This window comes from Nerophis lumbriciformis, linkage group LG09 (assembly GCF_033978685.3).
Source record: "Nerophis lumbriciformis linkage group LG09, RoL_Nlum_v2.1, whole genome shotgun sequence".
In the NCBI taxonomy this organism is placed as follows: domain Eukaryota; kingdom Metazoa; phylum Chordata; class Actinopteri; order Syngnathiformes; family Syngnathidae; genus Nerophis; species Nerophis lumbriciformis.
In genome coordinates this window covers 48,040,636-48,055,000 of record NC_084556.2, presented here as the reverse complement: position 1 = coordinate 48,055,000, position 14,365 = coordinate 48,040,636, and the positions used below count along the sequence as shown (strand labels likewise).

Sequence of the window (14,365 nt, the reverse complement as noted above, 5' to 3'; positions counted from 1 at the left end):
AAAAATCCCCAAATTTCCATGGGACATTTTTCAAAGTTTCACAATTCCCACATTTTTCATCCTATTCTATTCAAACCCTTCCAACTCCAAAATATTCAGCCTGTTCAAAATTGTGTGCTCTCTTTCAACAATTTTAAAAAAATACCAGATTTCCAAGAATTCCCAGTTTTCTAGGACATTTTCCCAATTCAAAATGAATTGTCCATTTTTCAAACTTCTACAATACCCACATTTTTCAACTGATTCAAACCATTCCACCTTCAACATATTCCACTCATCCAGGACAGTCAAACTATTATTTTTCCGAGTTCAAAAAAATTCCAGGAACTCCGAGAATTCCCGTTTTTTCAAACCCTTTTTTGACCCTTTTTTCTGGCAACTACTCTTTCCACATTTTTGAACCGTTTCACCGTCCAAACCCATCAGGACAAAAAACTAAGTTGTTTTTCGAACTGGAAAAATTCCCTGTTTTCCCGAAATTCCAGGAATTCCTTAATACCATTTCTCAATTAAAGGTGTTACTACTTCAACATTTGAAAAATTCCAACACTAACCATTTCAACTCATTCAGAACGTTCAAGTCTTTTAACATTTACCCAAAAAATCCCCAAATTTCCATGGGACATTTTTCAAAGTTTCACAATTCCCACATTTTTCATCCTCTTCTATTTAAACCCTTCCAACTCCAAAATATTCAACCTGTTCAAAATTGTGTGCTCTCCTTCAACAATTAAAAAAAAATACCAGATTTCCAAGAATTCCCAGTTTTCTAGGACATTTTTCCCATTCAAAATGAATTGTCCATTTTTCAAACTTCTACAATTTCCACATTTTTCAACTGATTCAAACCATTCCACCTTCAACATATTCCACTCATCCTGGACAGTCAAATTATTATTTTTCCAAGTTCAAAAAAATTCCAGGAACTCCGAGAATTCCCATTTTTTTCAAACCCTTTTTTGACCCTTTTTTCTGGCGACTACTCTTTCCACATTTTTGAACCGTTTCACCGTCCAAACCCATCAGGACAAAAAACTAAGTTGTTTTTCGAACTGGAAAAATTCCCTGTTTTCCCGAAATTCCAGGAATTCCTTAATACCATTTCTCAATTAAAGGTGTTACTACTTCAACATATCTCAACCGATTAGAAAAATTCCAACACTAACCATTTCAACTTATTCAGAACGTATTTTAACATTTACCCAAAAAATCCCCAAATTTCCATGAAATTCCCATTAAAATGAATGGGACATTTTTCAAAGTTTCACAATTCCCACATTTTTCATCCTATTCTATTCAAACCCTTCCAACTCCAAAATATTCAGCCTGTTCAAAATTGTGTGCTCTCTTTCAACAATTTAAAAAAAATACCAGATTTCCAAGAATTCCCAGTTTTCTAGGACATTTTCCCCATTCAAAATGAATTGTCCATTTTTCAAACTTCTACAATACCCACATTTTTGAACTGATTTAAACCATTCCACCTTCAACATATTCCACTCATCCTGGACAGTCAAACTATTATTTTTCCAGGTTCAAAAAAATTCCAGGAACTCCGAGAATTCCCGTTTTTTCAAACCCTTTTTTGACCCTTTTTTCTGGCGACTACTCTTTCCACATTTTTCAACCGTTTCACCGTCCAAACCCATCAGGACAAAAAACTAAGTTGTTTTTCGAACTGGAAAAATTCCCTGTTTTCCCGAAATTCCATGAATTCCTTAATACCATTTCTCAATTAAAGGTGTTACTACTTCAACATATCTCAACCGATTAGAAAAATTCCAACAACTAACCATTTCAACTCATTCAGAACGTTCAAGTCTTTTAACATTTACCCAAAAAATCCCCAAATTTCCATGAAATTCCCATTAAAATAAATGGGACATTTTTCAAAGTTTCACAATTCCCACATTTTTCATCCTATTCTATTCAAACTCTTCCAACTCCAAAATATTCAGCCTGTTCAAAAATGTGTGCTTTCTTTCAACAATTAAAAAAAAAAAATTCCCGGATTTCCAAGAATTCCCAGTTTTCAGGGACATTTTCCCCATTCAAAATGAATTGGCCATTTTTCAAACTTCTACAATTCCCACATTTTTCAACTGATTCAAACCATTCTAACTTCAACATATTCCACTCATCCTGAACAGTCAAACTATTATTTTTCCAAGTTCAAAAAAATTCCAGGAATTCTCAGAGTTCCCATTTTTTCAAACCCTTTTTTGGCCCTTTTTTTTTGGCGACTACTCTTTCCACATAATTCAACCCACTTCAACCGTTCCACCGTCCAAACATTCCTCTTAATCAGGACAAAAAAATGAAGTTGTTTTTCACACTGGAAAAATTCACTGTTTTCCCGAAATTCCAGGAATTCCTTAATACAATTTCTCAATTAAAAATGTTACTACTTCAACATTTCTCGACCGATTAGAAAAATTCCAACACAAACCATTTCAACTCATTCAGAACATTCAAGTATTTTAACATTCACCAAAAAAATCCCGCCTTTCCCGAGATTCCCAAATTTCCATGAAATTCCCAAATTTCCATGAAATTCCCATTAAAATGAATGGGACATTTTTCAAAGTTTCACAATTCCCACATTTTTCAACCTATTCTATTCAAACCCTTCCAACTCCAAAATATTCAGCCTGTTCAAAATTGTGTGCTCTCTTTCAACAATTAAAAAAAAAAATTCCCAGATTTCCAAGAATTCAGTTTTCAGGGACATTTTCCCCATTCCAAATGAATTGTCCATTTTTGAAACTTCCACCATTCCCACATTTTTCAACCGATTCAAACCATTCCAACTTCAACATATTCCACTCATCCTGGACAGTCAAACTACTATTTTTCCAAGTTTAAAAAAATTCCAGGAATTCCCAGAATTCACGTTTTTTTCAAACCCTTTTTTGACCCTTTTGTCTGGCAACTACTCTTTCCACATGTTTCAACCCACTTCAACCGTTCCACTGTCCAAACCCATCAGGACAAAAAATGAAAATGTTTTTCGAACTGGAAAAATTCTCGGTTTTCCAGAAATTCCAGGAATTCCTTAATACCATTTCTCAATTAAAAATGTTACTACTTCAAAATTTCTCGACCGATTAGAAAAATTCCAACACTAATCATTGCAACTCATTCAGAACATTCAAGTCTTTTAACATTTACCAAAAAAATCCCGCTTTTCCTGAAATTCCCAAATTTCCATGAAATTCCCATTAAAATGAATGGGACATTTTTCAAAGTTTCACAATTCCCACATTTTTCATCCTATTCAAACTAGGGATGTCCGATAATGGCTTTTTTGCCGATATCCGATATTCCGATATTGTCCAACTCTTAATTACGGATACCGATATCAACCGATACCGATACATACAGTTGTGGAATTAACACATTATTATGCCTAATTTGGACAACCAGCTATGGTGAAGATAAGGTCCTTTAAAAAAAAAAAATAAGATGAATAAATTAAAAACATTTTCTTGAATAAAAAAGAAAGTAAAACAATATGAAAACAGTTGCATAGAAACTAGTAATTAATGAAAATGAGTAAAATTAACTGTTAAAGGTTAGTACTATTAGTGGACCAGCAGCACGAACAATCGTGTGCTTACGGACTGTATCCCTTGCAGACTGTATTGATATATATTGATATATAATGTAGGAACCAGAATATTAATAACAGAAAGAAACAACCCTTTTGTGTGAATGAGTGTGAATGGGGGAGGGAGGTTTTTTGGGTTGGTGCACTAATTGTAAGTGTATCTTGTGTTTTTTAAGTTGATTTAATTTAAAAAAATTTAAAAAAATAATACCGATAATTTAAAAAAAACGATACCGATAATTCCCGATATTACATTTTAAAGCATTTATCGGCTGATACCGATATTATCGGACATCTCCAATTCAAACCCTTCCAACTCCAAAATATTCAGCATGTTCAAAATTGTGTGCTCTACTTCAACAAATAAATAAAAAAATCCTGGATTTCCAAGAATTCCCCTCACCTCCCAGGGGGTGGGTCAAACGCGGAGAGTAATTTCACCACACCTACTGTGTGTGTGTGACTATCAGTGGTACTTTAACTTTGACTTTCCTTGATTGTGCCACAGAATGACGTGTTTTATGCCGCTCCTTCTTTGTCTTTATTTGTCCATCAAACTTTTTATGCTGTGCGTGAATGCACAAAAGTGAGCCTTGTTGATATTATTGACTTGTTATGGAGACAATTTTGGTCACTGCATGACTGCAAGCTAATCAACGCTAACATGCTATCTACGCTAGCTGTATGTACATATTGCATCATTATGCCTGCTATTTGAAGTATATTTGAGCTAATTTTATTTGCAGTTTCCGTTTCCTTCAACTTGAACACACACATCTTTACCTCCGGCCACTCTAAGCCAGTAATTTCCAGGAGTTTTCTCACCCTCTGATAAGCCTCCGTTTTAGCAGTGGTGTGCCGTCAGGGCCAACAAGGCCTTCTCTGCTGGCCTAACATAACCAGAAATCATGATCATAATTAAAGATAAAAGTAATTTTTGATTTACTTTCCCTAAATATCTAAAAGTAGGGATGTCCGATAATGGCTTTTTGCCGATATTCCGATATTGTCCAACTCTTTAATTACGGTACCGATATCAACCGATAATGCAGTCGTGGAATTAACACATTATTATGCCTAATTTGGACAACCAGGTATGGTGAAGATAAGGTACTGTTTAAAAAAATTCATAAAATAAGATAAATAAATTAAAAACATTTTCTTGAATAAAAAAGAAAGTAAAACAATATAAAAACAGTTACATAGAAACTAGTAATTAATGAAAATAAGTCAAATTAACTGTTAAAGGTTAGTACTATTAGTGGACCAGCAGCACGCACAATCATGTGTGCTTACGGACTGTATCCCTTGCAGACTGTATTGATATATATTGATATATAATGTAGGAACCACAATATTAATAACAGAAAGAAACAACTCTTTTGTGTGAATGGGGGAGGGAGGTTTTTCGGGTGGGTGCACTAACTGTAAGTGTATCTTGTGTTTTTCCAACTATCGTGGGATCACACTCCTCAGCCTTTCCGGTAAGGTCTATTCAGGTGTACTGGAGAGGAGGCTACGCCGGATAGTTGAACCTCGGATTCAGGAGGAACAGTGTGGTTTTCGTCCTGGTCGTGGAACTGTGGACCAGCTCTATACTCTCGGCAGGGTCCTTGAGGGTGCATGGGAGTTTGCCCAACCAGTCTACATGTGCTTTGTGGACTTGGAGAAGGCATTTGACCGTGTCCCTCGGGAAGTCCTGTGGGGAGTGCTCAGAGAGTATGGGGTAACGGACTGTCTTATTGTGGCGGTCCGCTCCCTGTATGATCAGTGTCAGAGCTTGGTCCGCATTGCCGGCAGTAAGTCGGACACGTCTCCAGTGAGGGTTGGACTCCGCCAAGGCTGCCCTTTGTCACCGATTCTGTTCATAACCTTTATGGACAGAATTTCTAGGCGCAGTCAGGGCGTTGAGGGGATCTGGTTTGGTGGCTGCAGGATTAGGTCTCTGCTATTTGCAGATGATGTGGTCCTGTTGGCTTCATCTGGCCAGGATCTTCAGCTCTCATTGGATCGGTTCGCAGCCGAGTGTGAAGCGACTGGGATGGGAATCAGCACCTCCAAGTCCGAGTCCATGGTTCTCTCCCGGAAAAGGGTGGAGTGCCATCTCCGGGTTGGGAAGGAGATCTTGCCCCAAGTGGAGGAGTTCAAGTACCTCGGAGTCTTGTTCACGAGTGAGGGAAGAGTGGATCGTTAGATCGACAGGCGGATCGGTGCGGCGTCTTCAGTAATGCGGACGCTGTATCGATCCGTTGTGGTGAAGAAGGAGCTGAGCCGGAAGGCAAAGCTCTCAATTTACTGGTCGATCTACGTTCCCATCCTCACCTATGGTCATGAGCTTTGGGTTATGACCGAAAGGACAAGATCACGGGTACAAGCGGCCGAAATGAGTGTCCTCTGCCGGGTGGCGGGGCTCTCCCTTAGAGATAGGGTGAGAAGCTCTGTCATCCGGGGGGAGCTCAAAGTAAAGCCGATGCTCCTCCACATGGAAAGGAGCCAGATGAGGTTGTTCGGGCATCTGGTCAGGATGCCACCCGAGCGCCTCCCTAGGGAGGTGTTTAGGGCACGTCCAACCGGTAGGAGGCCACGGGGAAGACCCAGGACACGTTGGGAAGACTATGTCTCCCGGCTGGCCTGGGAACGCCTCGGGATCCTCCGGGAGGAGCTGGACGAAGTGGCTGGGGAGAGGGAAGTCTGGGCTTCCCTGCTTAGGCTGCTGCACCCGCAACCCAACCTCGGATAAGCGGAAGATGGATGGATGGATGGATCTTGTGTTTTTTATGTTGATTTAATAAAAAATAAAAACCCGATACAGATAATAAAAAAAACCATACCGATAATTTCCGATATTGCATTTTAACGCATTTATCTGCCGCGGACATCTCTATCTAAAAGTATTCATATTCTCTTCATGTTATATTATGCTCCTTCCAGCGCTGTTGTTTTTAGTTTATAGTTTTTATCCATTCAGAATTCAGCTAGTTTATGTTGCTATGCTACACCAAATCTGCCGAGAGCCTTCAGAATCAACAATGCAGGCGTCCGTGACATTTGACAGACAGTTGCGATAGCCAATTAGATCACACGTTGTTGTCAGTAAGGCCTTCTAGATGGCCCAAGGCAGATATATAGTGATGTTATGAGCTAGATAACACAAGAACTCCATTACCCAGCATGCCACAGTAGTGAAGAGCATGCGCAGTAGCCCCGTTTAGGTTGTTGAATGTAGACATGCAGCGGGATGTTTTTGATGAGCACGCTGTGGAGTAAACTTTAAGAACTCAGCCAACACGCCTCGTCTGCATCTTTTATGATTAGACAAGACAACACCTAGCCATTTTCAAGAAGGATATTTAAAGAGAAACTACATCTTGTGAGACCATGAAGCTCGAATGGGCTCTCCAGATTGTGAGTTCAGATATTTTATTTCTTTATTTTTTCACGTTTAATATATTTTTTGCAATTTTAATTTTGACAGTACCCACATAAGATATGTTTTAATTGCTGATGCGGGTTTATTGATTTAAATGAGCCAGAAAATAACCCGTTATGTACACAGTTGGTGGTGATTCAATGCCCAGTAATGCGTAAATGTGTTTCTGTATCGTATTTCTCCAGCAATGGTCATGTGGGGACATCAATGATGGTATTTTGAGAGGTAATGATTGAAGTCGGACGTCACTGAAGGCCTATGTGGGAAACGCACGGCCCTCCACTGCGTTTTGGTAATGTTTTCCGATGTTGTAAAACTGTGTAGAATAAATATTACATTTCAACATTTCTGTCAACGAAGATTTGCGTCAGCCTGCGACAGTCATTTTGATAGTAGTCTAATATAGCTACCGTATTTTTCGGACTATAAGTCGCAGTTTTTTTTCATAGTTTGGCCGGGGGGTGCGACTTATACTTAGGAGTGAGTTATGTGTGAAATTATTAACACATTACCGTAAAATATCAAATAATATTATTTAGCTCATTCACGTAAGAGACTAGACGTATAAGATTTCATGGGATTTAGCGATTAGGGGTGACAGATTGTTTGGTAAACGTATAGCATGTTCTATATGTTATAGTTATTTGAATGACTCTTACCATAATATGTTACATTAACATACCAGTTGGTTATTTATGCCTCATATAACGTACACTTATTCAGTTCACTATTCTTTATTTATTTTAAATTGCCTTTCAAATGTCTATTCTTGGTGTTGGGTTTTATCAAATAAATTTCCCCAAAAAATGCGACTTATACTCCAGTGCGACTTATATATGTTTTTTTCCTTCTTTATTATGCTTTTTCGGCCGGTGCGACTTATACTCTGGAGTGACTTATACTCCGAAAAATACGGTAATATAGACACTTACATCATGTGTTGCCTTCATTATAACACTTATATAAGGCTTTACATTTTTTGCGGCTCCAGACAGATGTTTTTTTTTTTTTTTTTGGTCCAGTATGGCTCTTTCAACATTTTGGGTTGCCGATCCCCTGACTTAAAGCGTAAGTAAAAAAGGCTCTACCGCATACTTGCCAACCTTGAGACCTCCGATTTCGGGGGAGGGGGGTGGGCGTGGTCGGGGTGGGACGGGGGCGTGGTTGGGGGCGTGGCTAAAAGGGGAGGAGTATATTTACAGCTAGAATTCACCAAGTCAAGTATTTCATGTATATATATATATATTAGAGATGCGCGGATAGGCAATTATTTCATCCGCAACCGCATCAGAAAGTCGTCAACCATCCGCAATCCACCCGATCTAACATTTGATCAGAACCGCATCCGCCCGCACCCGCCCGTTGTTATATATCTAATATAGACGATGCAAGGCATTAGTGAGGTTATAAAGCTTTTGCCTGTTAAAGAAAGGAGACTGATCCAATGCAGCACAGACATTCGCGTGCCACGCTGTCACGACCCAGACGCACACCAGTGCGCAATCATATGGGAGCCGCGCTGAGCGCACCTCCAAGCGCGTCTCGCTGCAGGCGACGGCCGGGTATATGGGCCTGACGCTCCAGCGCCATCCATTTTCAGGGCTAGTTGATTCGGCAGGTGGGTTGTTACACACTCCTTAGCGGGTTCCAACTTCCATGGCCACCGTCCTAGCTGCTGTCTATATCAACCAGGGTGAGCCCCACCCCTTTCGTGAGCGCACTGCGCGCGGAGTGACCCCTGTTACGCGCCCCCGGCAACAAGGGTGGCGGGCAGGTAAGCTGCGCGGGCGGAGCGCGCGGAGTGACCCCTGTTACGAGCCCCCGGCCACGGGGGTGGCGGGCAGGTAAGCTGCTTACCTGCTGCGCGTGACGCCGGCCGCGGCGAAGGCGGACGAGGCGGGGTGTCGGTGCGGTGGGCGCGGTGGTGACCCTGGACGTGCGTCGGGCTCTTCTCGCGGATCGCCTCAGCTACGGCTCCCGGTGGGGCCCTCTCGGGGGAAGGGGCCTCGGTCCCGGACCCCGGCGAGGCGTCCCTTCTCCGCTCCGTAAAAGTGTCCATCTCTTTTTTTTTTTTTCTTCTGTTGTGGCATATGCTGCAGGTGCCTGCTCGTTTTTCGTATGTGGGTAACAACATTTAACTATGTATATATATTTCCGAATTGGTTTAACTGCCACCCGCCTGAATCTATTTAAAATCTAATTTTTTTTTAACCACCCGACCCGACCTGACCCGCGGATAAAATCTAATTTTTTAAAATTTCATCCGCCCGATCCGCGGATAATCCGCGGACTCCGCGGTTGTACCCGCAAACCACGCATCTCTAATATATATATATATATATATATATATATATATATATATATATATAAAAAATACTTGACGTTCAGTGAATTCTAGCTATATATATATATTTTTTTTTTTTTTTTAATTATTATATATATATATATATATAATAAATACTTGAATTTCAGTGTTCATTTATTTACACATATACACACACATAACACTCATCTACTCATTGTTGAGTTAAGGGTTGAATTGTCCATCCTTGTTCTATTCTCTGTCACTATTTTTCGAACCATGCTGAACACCCTCTCTGATGATGCATTGATGTGTGGCACGCACAAAAGTGCTTTCATCAAATGCACTAGATGGCAGTATTGTCCTGTTTAAGAGTGTCACAACATTGCTGTTTACGGCAGACGAACTGCTTTACGGTATACAAAAAAGTGACTGCTGTTGTTGTGTGTTGTTGCCACGCTGGGAGGACGTTAATGAAACTGCCTAACAATAAACCCACATAAGAACCCAAGAACTCGCCCTCCATCATTCTATAGTTATAACGTGATTGGGCAGGTACGCTTTTTTATATTGTGGAGGACCTGAGTCCGCCTGATTTTCGGCAGATTTTCGGGAGAAAGTATGCTCTACCGGCCTGGTAAGTTCGAAAGCAAAAGAGATGATACGGTATTATCTGCTCACAAATGCTACCGGGTGGTCGCTTGCGCACACTGCAGCCGGTCCTGGATAGTCCCAGTCCTTAATGCGTCAGTCACACGCAGGATTCTCACAGAAATGAGGCAAAATGACAACCTTACTTGCACGGTAATCCCTCCAAGTGATCAACAAACAAGCATAATAGTAATAATTGGTCATTTTTAAGTGAGCATATTACCGTATTTTTTGCAGTATAAGTCGCACCGGCCGAAAATGCATAATAAAGAAGGAAAAAAACATATAAAAGTCGCACTGGAGTATAAGTCGCATTTTTGGGAGAAATGTATTTGATAAAAGCCAACACCAAGAATAGACATTTGAAAGGCAATTTAAAATAAATAAAGAATAGTGAACAACAGGCTGAATAAGTGTACGTTATATGAGGCATAAATAACCAACTGGTATGTTAACGTAACATATTATGGTAAGAGTCATTCAAATAACTATAACATATAGAACATGCTATACGTTTACCAAACAATCTGTCACTCGATGAAATCTTATACGTCTAGTCCAGGGGTCGGCAACCCGCGGCTCTTTAGCGCCGCCCGAGTGGCTCTCTGGAGCTTTTTCAAAAATGTATGAAAAAATGGAAAAAGATGAGGGGAAAAAAATCTATTTTTTGTTTTAATCTAGTTTCTGTAGGAGGACAAACATGACACAAACCTCCCTAATTGTTATAAAGCACACTGTTTATATTAAACATGCTTCACTGACTCAAGTATTTGGCGAGCGCCGTTTTGTCCTACTAATTTTGGCGGTCCTTGAACTCACCGTGGTTCGTTTACATGTATAACTTTCTCCGACTTTCGAGGACGTGTTTTATGCCACTTCTTTTTCCGTCTCATTTTGTCCACCAAACTTTTAACGTTGTGCATGAATGCACAAAGGTGAGTTTTGTTGATGTTATTGACTTGTGTGGGGTGCTAATCAGGCATATTTGGTCACTGCATGACTGCAAGCTAATCGTTGCTAACATGCTATTTAGGCTAGCTGTATGTACATATTGCATCATTATGCCTCACTTGAGGTCATTTAGTTTCCTTTAAGTCATCTTAATTCAATTTATATCTCATGACACACTATCTGTATGTAATATGGCTTTTAATTTGTTGCGGCTCCAGACAGATTTGTTTTTGTATTTTTGGTCCAATATGGCTCTTTCAACATTTTGGGTTGCCGACCCCTGGTCTAGTCTCTTACGTGAATGAGCTAAATAATATTATTTGATATTTTACGGTAATGTGTGAATAATTTCACACATAAGTCGCTCCTGAGTATAAGCCGGCCAAACTATGAAAAAAAACTGCGACGTATAGTCCGAAAAATACGGTAGTCTTTTTATTTTTCAATTGCCAAACATTCAAAGCAGTCTTTTTACATCCACTTGATAATGCCTAACATTTTTTTTTTTTAAAAGTCATTAATTTTTAAAACATCCATCCATACTCCATTTTGAAAATAGAAATATTGCCTTGGATGTATTATGTAAACGATGTCATACATGCTAGCTTATTCGGTCTGGCAAACGTGACATTACTGTAGTGCCCTCAAGCAAGCCTTCCACTTTAGACATTAAAAGCGGACAATTTGATGGCGTTTCTATCGTTGAGCACATGAAACGTCAAAAGTCGTGACTTACGAACGTCGTGTTTGTGTCAGTATAGAACAGGCCTGGGCAATTATTTTGACTTGGGGGCCACATTTAGAGAAAAATATCTATTTTTTAGGAACACTAATACAAAACCTCACAATAATGTCTGATTGAATGCTCAAAACGTTTTGACAGACCGCCTTAAAAAATGTAATTGAATTTTTACATTTTTCTATGAACGATAAAACACTGAATATTGACAAAATATGAATGTCACACCCCCTTTCGATCGACATATTTTACAATCAAGTGAAACGCAACAAAAATGCAACAAACTGTGAAATATGAACGCGGAAGGGTACAAAATAAACCCACCTACAATCTGACATTTGCTGAATTTCCCCCAGGGATCAATAAAGTACTTTCTATTCTATATATCACTAAGCTTTAGAACTTTGTTGTGAAAATATCCTTCCGCGTCTGTGGAAACGCTTCCCACCCACACTACTTGGTGCCTCGTCTGAGCTGCTGTGACGTAGATTACCATAGTGACTAATTAGATGACCATAGTAACTAATCAGATTACCATAGTAACTGGTGCATACTTGCCAACCCTCCCGAATTTTCCGGGAGACTCCCGAAATTCAGCACCTCTCCCGAAAACCTCCCGGGACAAATATTCTCCCGAAAATAACCCGATTTTCAGCCGGAGCTGGAGGCCACGCCCCCTCCAGCTCCATGCGGACCTGAGTGAGGACAGCCTTTTTTTTTATGACGGGAGGACAACAGGGTGACAAGAACTAAATCATCCAGACTAGAGATACATTGTATTATTATGTTTATTTTACCTAAAAATAAATATATTTATTAATTTTAAAAAAAACAACTAAATACATTTTTACTATATTTTGCTAAAAACATCAAAATTAATTGTATTTTTATTTGTATTTTTTCTGACTCCTTATTACATCCAGGCATTAGAATTATACATTAAAATAAACATATTGGAAATAATTAATTTTAAATGATCATAATAATTCATTTAAAATGACCGTATTTAATTATTAAAGTAATTGCTTGTTTATCAACAACTTTAGCATTTTATTCATTACATTTTGAAGCTCTCAGAACCCAAGTTATGTTATATTCCTTAAGATTTATTTATGCAAGTTTGAAGTATCAATTATCTAAACACAGTTTTGTTTGCATATTTTCAGGATGTATATATATATATATATATATATATTAGAGATGCGCGGTTTGCGGGCACAACCGCGGAGTCCGCGGATTATCCGCGGATCGGGCGGATGAAATTTAAAAAAATTAGATTTTATCCGCGGGTCGGGTCGGGTAGGGCGGTTGAAATAAAAATAAAAAGATTTTAAATAGATTCAGGCGGGTGGCAGTTAAACCAATTCGGAAATATATATACATAGTTAAATGTTGTTACCCACATACGAAAAACGAGCAGGCACCTGCAGGATATGCCACAACAGAAGAAGAAAAAAAAAAGAGATGGACACTTTTACGGAGCGGAGAAGGGACGCCTCGCCGGGGTCCGGGACCAAGGCCCCTTCCCCCGAGAGGGCCCCACCGGGAGCCGTAGCTGAGGCGATCCGCGAGAAGGGCCCGACGCACGTCCAGGGTCACCACCGCGCCGACACCCCGCCTCGTCCGCCTTCGCTGCGGCCGGCGTCACGCGCAGCAGGTAAGCAGCTTACCTGCCCGCCACCCCCGTGGCCGGGGGCTCGTAACAGGGGTCACTCCGCCCGCGCAGCTTACCTGCCCGCCACCCCTGTTGCCGGGGGCACGCAACAGGGGTCACTCCGCGCGCAGTGCGCTCACGAAAGGGGTGGGGCTCACCCTGGTTGATATAGACAGCAGGACGGTGGCCATGGAAGTCGGAACCCGCTAAGGAGTGTGTAACAACCCACCTGCCGAATCAACTAGCCCTGAAAATGGATGGCGCTGGAGCGTCGGGCCCATACCCGGCCGTCGCCGGCAGCGAGATGCGCTTGGAGGTGCGCTCAGCGCGGCTCCCATATGATTGCGCACTGGTGTGCGTCTGGGTCGTGACAGCGTGGCACGCGAATGTCTGTGCTGCATTGGATCAGTCTCCTTTCTTTAACAGGCAAAAGCTTTATAACCTCACTAATGCCTTGCATCGTCTATATTAGATATATAACAACGGGCGGGTGCGGTTCTGATCAAATGTTACATCGGGTGGATGGCGGATGGTTGACGACTTTCTGATGCGGTTGCGGATGAAATAATTGCCTATCCGCGCATCTCTAATATATATATATATGAAATACTTGACTTGGTGAATTCTAGCTGTTAATATACTCCTCCCCTCTTAACCACACCCCCGCCCTCAACCACGCCCCTGTCCCACCCCCGACCACGCCCCCACCTCCCGAAATCGAAGGTCTCAACTCAAGGTTGGCAAGTATGAACTGGTGTATCATCCATAAGGGCAGATTCCAACCATTGAAATACTTTGTATAGTTCAAGACTTACAGTTATTTGAAAACATGACTGCACATCATAATGGCAGCTACACTTTCCATCTTAAAGATCTAAAAAAAAAGTATTTGGGAATGTACGGCGGGCCAGATTGAAAAGCTCAACGGGCCGCATGTGGCCCCCCGGGCCTTAATTTGCCCAGGTCTGGTATAGAATATAGAAAACTGTGATATCCCAGCAGCCCTGAATGAGCCACAAACAGGAGAT

The 14,365-nt window shown here is 40.8% G+C and overlaps 1 protein-coding gene across 1 annotated transcript in view; it reads left to right on the top strand.

Moving 5' to 3' along the window:
• Positions 1-14,365, top strand: part of nsd1b (nuclear receptor binding SET domain protein 1b) — a 322,978-nt gene that overhangs the window by 55,757 nt on the left and 252,856 nt on the right. The window lies entirely within an intron of this gene.